Source organism: Leopardus geoffroyi, chromosome C2 (genome assembly GCF_018350155.1).
Source record: "Leopardus geoffroyi isolate Oge1 chromosome C2, O.geoffroyi_Oge1_pat1.0, whole genome shotgun sequence".
Taxonomy (NCBI): Eukaryota; Metazoa; Chordata; class Mammalia; order Carnivora; family Felidae; genus Leopardus; species Leopardus geoffroyi.
The window spans coordinates 125,915,159-125,924,485 of record NC_059333.1 but is presented as its reverse complement, the minus strand read 5'-3'; the positions used below and the strand labels follow the sequence as shown (position 1 = coordinate 125,924,485).

General features: G+C 39.0%; 1 long non-coding RNA gene across 1 annotated transcript; it reads left to right on the top strand.

Moving 5' to 3' along the window:
- Positions 1-1,038: 1,038 nt before the first annotated feature.
- On the top strand, positions 1,039-9,076 carry LOC123576184. The gene is made up of 3 exons (XR_006701207.1): positions 1,039-1,150; positions 1,271-1,445; positions 8,388-9,076. It is a non-coding gene; the product is annotated as an uncharacterized LOC123576184 (long non-coding RNA).
- Positions 9,077-9,327: the final 251 nt, after the last annotated feature.

Sequence of the window (9,327 nt, the reverse complement as noted above, 5' to 3'; positions counted from 1 at the left end):
GTGGATTTGCACGTGTGTGCATGTGTATATAGACACACACACGCTCACACGCACACATACACACCTCAGAAAGCAATTTTCCCCCCAGAGCATCAAGAAAGTTCCCCTTTCCACTTAAATGCTTTTCCAAATAGTCTTATTTTATTTTATTTTTTTTTATTTATTTCTCTGCCATATCCTTTTCAATCTGGAAAGTGACTTGGCCTCTTTTCCCCCATCTATTTTCTGCCTTCCCGCTATTCAGTTTAGGCATGAAACACAGAACTAGATTGAAAGCATTCAATGGCTATTCAATCGGAGAAGAAAAGAGCCCCTTGGAGCTTTATTAGATATGAAGATCCACAATAAAAATCAATTTCTGCCTCTTTATGCAGTTTAAATGACAAAGCACCCACCCATTCTGCAGCCATTGTGCCGGGGAAATGTAATTCAGTCCCCGAGCTGGGCCCAGAGCACCGCAGACTCCCTGACCTGCACTGACAGATTCCAATATGATACAGACCTTCGGAGATAATGACAGCCACTTCATCTCACTGCAAGAAAAAAGTTATCTGATATCTTTGAGGGTTAAAAGGCTATGTGGGCAGCATTTTCAATAACCCACTAAATCAGCATCTTAAAAAATACCTAAGCTTTGTTCCTTTAAAAAAAAATTTGCCCCTTACTCCTAACTCCATTTCTGAGCCCCAGATGACACTGTCACAAGTGTCTCCTGCCAAACCTATCGAGCCTTCTTCAGCACAGAGAGGGAACCTCCTAGATAATTAGTCCAAAGGAAAACAAGGTGAGAGAAATGTCTTTATTCCTCTAAGGAATACAGATCTTCAGGTGTCCAGGTCTTGAAAAAATAAATGAAATGAAACCAACTTAAAAAACAACAACAACACAACCACAAAACAAAACAACAGGGTCACAGACCTGTTATAAACAGTTTAAAATGTAACTATAAAATTTCTTCCTAGTAGAAATGGACACTTTAATAGTGTCCTTTCTTCTTTAATAGAAAGAAGTTTGTGTTTGGAGAAAGTTTTAAACCGAGTTGTTGCCAAGGGAACCACTGGAAACACTGCAGCCATCCTTAGTTTCCAGGGTGGAAAGTGATCTGGATAGAAGCAATGGAATGAGATGTGTATTTCTCCTTTTGTTTAAGGTGAGTTTAGGATGGCTTACTTGCAGGAAAACGTGCAATGGGAAATCGGTCCTGGTGGTTCACATTCTGAGCCTGGAGAGGGACACACCAATGTGAACTTCATTCTCTTGCTCTGACCAGGGGAAGAGAAGGGTAAAGAGATGGTGAGAGAGAGAAACGGCATCTGTTTTCTGGTCCTTGGGAAGAAAGCAGAGAATGAAAGGGAAGCAGGAAGATTAAACAAAGACCAGGGAAGGACTTCTGGCTGTAAGTTGGGAAAAGCACAGGATGTCACAAAACCACCTGGTCACAGTCTGTAAGTAACATGAGGAATTAGAATGAGTCAGACCAATGAGGCACTGCTGGGGCTGCGGTGGGGAGAAGTGGGGTGGGGGTGGATTGTGGGTTCCAAGAGCTCTTTGTGACTTTAGGAATGCTTCTCACTGTCAGGGCACAAGCTCTCTAGTTGAGAAAGTATGAGGTCTCTCCCAAACTGTCCTTAAAATCCCTTTTATTGTCCTCATAATCTATAATTTGATCCCCAAATTAGTTATTTGATATATGTGACATATATTATTACATATCATACATAACTATGTATAGTTATTACCCTTCAATTTTAGATTTTAAAAATGCTTTGCAACCAACCACTCTAATAAATATTCTTTAAAAAGTGGAAAATCTCAATTTAGCTCCGTATCTGGGAAAAACATGACACTATTGCTCAGGCCTGTCATGGCCAATAGGTTTTGTCTTGTGTGCCAACTCGGAGTGACAGGCAGTGACTATCTGGAGCAGTGCTGTCTGATAGAAATATGGGAGACATAAAAGTGAGCCACATTGGTAATTTAAAAAAATGTGCTAAAAACACATGACATAAAATGTACCATCTTAACCATTTTAAGTGCGCAGCAGGGTTAATTATATGCACCTTGTTATGCAATGGTTCTCTAGAACTTCATCTTGAAAAACTAAAACTTATGCCCATTAAACAGTATTTCCCTGTTCCCCCTCCTCTAGTCCTCAGCAGCCTCTTTTCCACTTTCTGATTCTATGATTTTTGACTATTGCAGTATTTCAGGTGTCCCATGTGTGGAGTCAGTATTTGTCCCTTTGTGACTGGCTTATTTCACTTAGCATAATGTCCTCAATGTCTATGTGTGTTGTAGTGGGTGACAGGTTTCCTTCTTTTTTAGAGCTGCATATTATTCTATTTTAATGTATATAACACATTTTCTTTATCCATTCATCCCTGGATAAGCATTTGGGTTGCTTCCACATGTTGGCTGTTGTGAATAATGCTGCAGGGAACATCGGTATGCAAATATTTCTTCAAGATCCTGCTTTCAATTCTTTTGGATATATACTCAGAAGTACAATTATGGGATCATATGGTAATTCTATTTTTAATTTAACTTCCATATTGTTTTCCACTGTGTGTATACTATTTCACAGTCCCACTAAGAGTGCACAAGGGTTCGAATTTCTCCAGATCATCTTTAATATTTGTTATTTTATGTTTTTGGGTTTTTTTTTTTTGATAGTAGCCACCCTAACTAGTGTGAGGTGATATCTCACTGTGGTTTTGATCCATATTTCCCTGATGATTAGAGAATTTAAGCATCTGTTACATGCTTGTTGGCCATTTGCATGTCTTCTTTAGAGAAATATCTAATCAAGTCCTTTGCCCATTTCTTAATTGGACTATTTGTTTTGTGGTGTTGACTTGCACGGGCTTTTTATATATTCTAGACATTAAACATTTTTCAGATATATAACCTGCAAATATTTTCTCTCATTCTATAGGTTGCCTTTTAACTCAATTTTTTTGCTTTGCAGAAAATTTTAAGTTTTATGTAGTCTCATTTGCCTATTTTTGCTTTTGGCGCCTGTACTTTTGGTACCATATCAAAGAAATCATTGGAAAATCCAGTGTCGTGAAGCTCTTTTCCCCTCTGTTTTCTTCTAGGAGTTTTACAGTTTCAGGTCTTATATTTATGTCTTTACTCCATTTTGAGTTAGTTTTTGGATAGGTATAGGGTAAGGGTCCAATTTCATTCTTCTACATGTGGCTATTCAGTTTTCCCAGCACCATTTGTTAAAAAGATTATCCTTTTCCCCACTGTACAGCCTTAGTACCCTTTTCAAAGATCTTTTGACCATAAGGCTGAGGATTTATTTCTCAAATGCAATTTTAAATTTCCTAGAAGTCATATTTTTAAAAAAGATAGATACAGTTAGGATTAATCAATTATCTGTGTGTGTGTGTGTGTGTGTGTGTGTGTGTGTGTAGTTTAACTCAATATATCTGAAGTCTTCAATATATAAAATTATTAAATATCTTATATATTTTTAATGAAGTTTTCAAAATGTGGTGTTTTTTTTACATGTAAGCACATGCAAGGGCAGACTAGCCACATTCCAAGTGCTCAATGGCCACATGTAGCTAGTGGCTACAAAACTCAACAGCACATTCATGTCTAGAGACTTGTGTTGAAAAGGACTGTGAGTTTCCTTGGTCAGTCAGCAGTGTCTACAATGGATAAATTTTAGGAGAGCACCCACAGCATGTTACCATGTATTTGTCAGCATGGCTTAGGTCACAGCCAGGCCTGTGACCTCACTTTACCATAATTTTAACTTTGGGTCCTTCTGCTGAGGCGACATCAGAAAGATCTCAGTTTTCACTGAAAAAATAATGGGTTTAGGGTCTTGGGGTATTGAAGCAGGTTTTCCTTAGCAGATGCAACTTCCTACCTTCGAGAAAAGTTTCTCTGTATTAGAAGAATTCCTTTGATGAAATGAGTTGGCTACATCACTGTGAGGACAGAGTGAACACCAACCCAGCCTTCAGTTGTATAGTTGGAAGTTCAAGTAAAAGAAAAGCAAATTGTATCCTTATTCTTGCTTACACCTCTAAATTGATCATTGTGATATCTTGTTCTAAGCTAGAGTTTTAAAGGAATACTCAGATTATCCTTGAAAAGAGGTACATCTTTAGTAACCAAAGCATCTTCCCAGGTATCTAAACCTTTATCTGAGTGTGTGACCATATAGTCTTCCTCTTTTCCAGAGGTGTCAGGGATTAATTTGTACCTGTTGTATTATAATACAGTACAGCCAGAACTATTTTTCAAAATTTGAGCAGTCATCATTACCTCCCTTGCAGGCTATTTCTTTAATCTCTTTGTCTTTGACAGAAATCATAGCATAATCTTTGACATTTTAAAATTCATCTTCCCAAGTCTAGTTTACTAGAGATAAGGATAATGTTTGTCTTCAAGTTCAAGGAGGCCAAGAGAATGAGACTGCAAGGGCAGCCAAGGTAATTTAGTAGGGTCGGCCTTTCTAGGGTTTTATACTATTTCTGGGTTATTTCTTTGAAGTTCAGTTCACATTGGGAATCACAGCATAAAGGCTAGAGCTACTGTGGTATTGATTCTTAATTTATAGAGTGGATATTCCTAGGAAAGTGAACTTGAGATTCTTCGGGTAATGACACAGTTTATTCCCTATAGAATATTTCTTGGGTCACCGTTCTTAACACTTCATGACTCTTGCTTCATTGTGTGGCCTTGAGGAAATTACCCAATCATACTAGACTCAATATAATGCAACTGAGAGAGGATATGAAAAATATTTTTGTTTGTTTTTTGTTTTTATTTATTTTTGAGAGAGAGAGAATGAGAATGTGAGTGGGGAGGAGCAAAGAGAGGGACACAGAGGATTCTGGGGCTCGAAAGCAGGGCTCAAACTCACAAACTGTGAGATCATGACCTGAGCTGAAGTCGGATGCTTAACTGACTGAGCCACCCAGGATTCCGGATATGAAGAATATTAACAAAAATGTTAGTGAGTCACTTAGAGCCTGTTGAAGAAAAATAAAAATACCAGAACGAGATACTAAGTCACTAAAGATTCTCTCTTATTTGGAAGCTGAGGTTCTTGGACTGGACTGATTCCAATTTTAATATTTGGAGAGATCAAATATTTAACTTTGCCTATGTGTTCACAGAAAACTTTCTAGAAAATAAAACCCGGTTAAAATCTCCATAATTAAATCAGGTCCTTTAGACAAAATATTAAAGAAAGGCTGATCAAATTGCTCATACTGTTCAGAGCTGATTTCCTCCCCCTTCTACCCCAGGTGGTACAACAAGGCCAGCTGACTTCAAGGAGTGATGAAATCAGGGAAGAGTACTTTGCCACATCTCAGGTGATCACAGCTGGCACTGGAAAGGTCTCTCAACCTAAAGATTCCTGCTTTTACTTACCTCACATGTTGTGAGGTTAAAGAGAGAAGACATAGTTGGCAAAGTGCTGGGGCTAGAAACCCTATGTATTGATTCTGTGACAGAAATTTAATTTTGGTTGGACTGCCATTTGTCCAGCTTCAAGGAATAACTCATGGTTGGCAAAGCCAGTGATTAGTTTTGAAGTGAGCCAGTGAACATAAAGAGAAGATTTCCCTCCTTTGAGAAAGATATCACTCCCCTGTAAGAAGTGAAAAGCCACCAGGAAAAAGCCCTGGCCCTGCACCAACCAGCTTCCTGACTGTGGTCTTATAATGAACCAGTAGTTCTCAAAGTGTGGTCCCCAAACAGTGACATTAGTACCGCTTGGAAACTTGTTAAAAATATAAATTCTCAAAAGGTAACACAACAGGTTTGATGACTGGTTTTCTTAGAAAGTGTTGCTTCAGTCTATGGCCATACCACCCTGAACGTGCCCGATCTCATCTGACCTCGGAAGCTAGGCAGGGTTGGGCCTGGTTAGTACCTGGATGGGAGAAAGTCTTGCTTGCAAGGATGGTCCTTGCTGACGTCTGAAAACTGGATTTCAGGAAGGCTCCTGTCACCCCCTGCTCAGGATGGTCCATTGTGCCTAAACTGTAAATAATGTCATTTATATTAAACCCCTGTTTCTGGAATTTTGGTACACGCTAGGCAGAGAGAATGCTTATGTGACTATCCTTCAATGAAAAACCCTGGGCACTGAGTCTCTAATGAATTTCTCTGGTAGACACCATTTTAGAAAATGCATTATCATGACTCATTGCTGGAGGAACTGAATGCATCCTGTGTGACTCCAATGGGACAGCTCTTGGAAGCTTGCATGTGATTTCCTCTAGACTTTACCCCATGTGTCTTTCCTCTTTGCTAATTTTGCTTTGTCTCCTTTTGCTGTAATAAATCTTAGCCATGAATATGAAAAAAAAATCACTTCTCAGGTCCCATCCCAGACTACTAAAACAGAAATTCTGAAGATGGGACCCAGCTACAGTATTTTAACAATTCCCTCAGATGATTCTGATACATGCTGACATTTGAGAGCCACTGGTAAGGAGTGACGTCTGGAGCGACAGCAGTCTCCTTGACCTATGACCCCAGTTGTAAAGGCTGCACTGAGTGATGCAGAGGCTGAATCCTCATGTTTCTGAACCCAGGAATTATCTACCTTTTAACTTCTTGAATCAGTTAATAATATACTGCTTAACACTCTGTTAAGTAAAAAAACAAAATCCAAATGAATAGTAAGTTATTGCTATCACTCAGGGGTTGGCAAACTGACCCAGAGGCCAAATCTGGTCCACTCCTCATTTTTATATGGCTTGTGAACTAAGAATGGTTTTTACATGCCTAAATGAGAAAAATTAAAAAGAATAATATTTTGCAACATGTGAAAACTATATAAAATTTGTATTTCAGCGTCCATAAATAAAATTTTATTGGAACACATTCATTTATGTATTTTCTGTGGCTGCTTTCATGCTGCCCTGCATACATGGTTGAGTAGTTGTGATAGAGACCATGTGACCCATGTGGCTCTTGTGAGCAGGAAGTCCACTGTTCTCCCTTCCCCAGAACTGTCCAGCAACTCTGAGAAGTAAATCTTACTTCTAATCTCTAATAGAAAGAAACTTGGTAGTCTGTCCATTGCTTCTGTCCCTGGTGGGTCCTTGTCTATTGCTGCCTTGGTTCTCTTACTAGTGCAGATACCACACAGGCCAGGACAGTGCCCTCTCTGTGGCACAAGCACATGGTTAACCTTTTATTTTCAGAGCAAAGCTGTTATGCCAGGATGGCTGGGTCCAGAGGGGCTGCCAGAACCACCTCTTTCCCCGAAACCTATAGGATCATGTATGGCCTGCTCTTCCTATCAGTTAGTTTGTCCCTAGGGATCGTAGTGTTCTTTTCTTTTCCTAGTTTGTTTATTTGCTTAAGGTTTTATTTATGTATTTTTGAGAGTGAAGTGTGGGGTGCAGAGAGAAAGAATCCTAAACATGGGGCTCAAACCCATGAACCATGATATCACGACCTAAGCTGAAATCAAGTCAGATGCTTAATCTGACTGAGCCACCCAGGCACGTCTATTTTTTATTTTTAATTAAAATTATTTATTTGATTATATGTTTCACATATAATATTAGTTTCAGGTGTACAGCATAGTGATTTAACAATTATAAACATTATGAAGTGCTTACCATGATAAGTGTAGGTACCACCTGTTACCAAAGTTATTCTATTACTGACTATATTCCTTATGTTGTACTTATCATTCCCGTGACTTATTTTGTTTGTACCTCTTTATCCCTTTCACCTATTTTGCTCACCTCCTCCTCCCCACCTCTGGCAATCAAGTTGGTTCTTTGTATTTATGAGTCTGTTTTTATTTTTGTCATTTGTTCATTTGTTTTTTAGATTCCATACATAAGTAAAATCATATGGTATTTGTCTTTCTCTTTCTTACTTATTTCACTTAGCATAATATCCTCTAGGTCCCTCTATGTTGTTACAAATGGCAAGATTTCATTCATTTTTTTATGACTCACACTCCATTGTGTATACATACCACATCTTTATCCTTTCATCTATAGATGGTCTTAGTGTCTTTTTCTGTCCATAGACTTTGATCAGAATCACTACCATCCATTATATAGATTTGCCTGGTCCTTCAGAGTTCTGGTTATCAACAGTAGGATAGATTTTGCTAAACCATGTGGAGGAACAAAGACCTTCTTTACATTTCTTCTCCCTACAGAGTAAGGGGTAAAGGCTTCCCGAGTGACTCTTATCAGAACAAAGGGAATTTGCTTTAGGGTAACTTGCTCCTCTCCGAAACATGAAATTAGCTGATACAACAGTTTCCTGTAGCACAGTAAAATTGACAGCAAATTCTTTGACACTCCTCTGATCATGAGGGGAAGTATCTACACTCCACTTGAATCCAGGTTCACTTTGTTTGCTTTGACCCACAGACTATGGCAGAAGTGACACTGTGCCTGTCCCGAGCCCAACTTCTAAGAGGACTGTTGGGTTTGTTTCCTTACTTTGTGCCCTGAGCCACCATGAAAGAAGCTCCACTACCCCAAGACCACCATGTTGTGAGGAAGCCCAAGCTAGCCATGTGGAAATAGAGAAGCTGATCCCCGGACAGTCCCCATTTGCTTCAGCCCCTGCCATTTGAGTCTTACAGCTGAGAGTCTGAAATCATGGAGCAGAGAGATGCTGTCCCCATTACATCTTGTTCAAATTTCTTCTCCAGAGAATCATGGGGTGTAACAATAAAGAACTGTTGTTTTAATTTACTACATTTCTAGTAGTTTGTTATAGAGCAACAGATAGTGGTGATACAACTTTACTATGATACTGAATTTTGCTGTTACCAGAGTTTAACACTTATCAGAGGGAGGCTAAAATCTGCCTTGAAAAGAAATTTCCTTCAAATAAGGTCTGTACTTCAGTTAATGATGTGATACCAATACGAACATGAAATGTCAACACCAATGTGAATTTCCTAGTTTTGATAATTGTGTGATGGTTGTATTAATTGTTAATGTTAGGCTGGATGAAGGATATAATTGAATTCTCTGAACTACTTTTTGCAGCTCCTCTGTAAGTCTAAAATTATTTCAGAATAAAAAAACCAAACCAGTCTTTTTCTCTATGCCTTCTTCTCTTTTGTCTCTGAGGCTGCATCAGCGGAACACAATCTTTCTCATGGAAAACTGTCAGAGGCAGTTGTGTGTGGCTCTATTTACATCTCCCAGAAGTCTTGGCATGGCATTGCCATCATGTAGGAAATGCAGGTCTTTACATTTCTACCAGGTCTGTGTCCATCTCAGAACCCTGCGCTGAGAGCTTGAAGAGAATTTCTGAGACTTCTCTGCACCGCTCTCAGTGGCTCTGCCTAAAGGA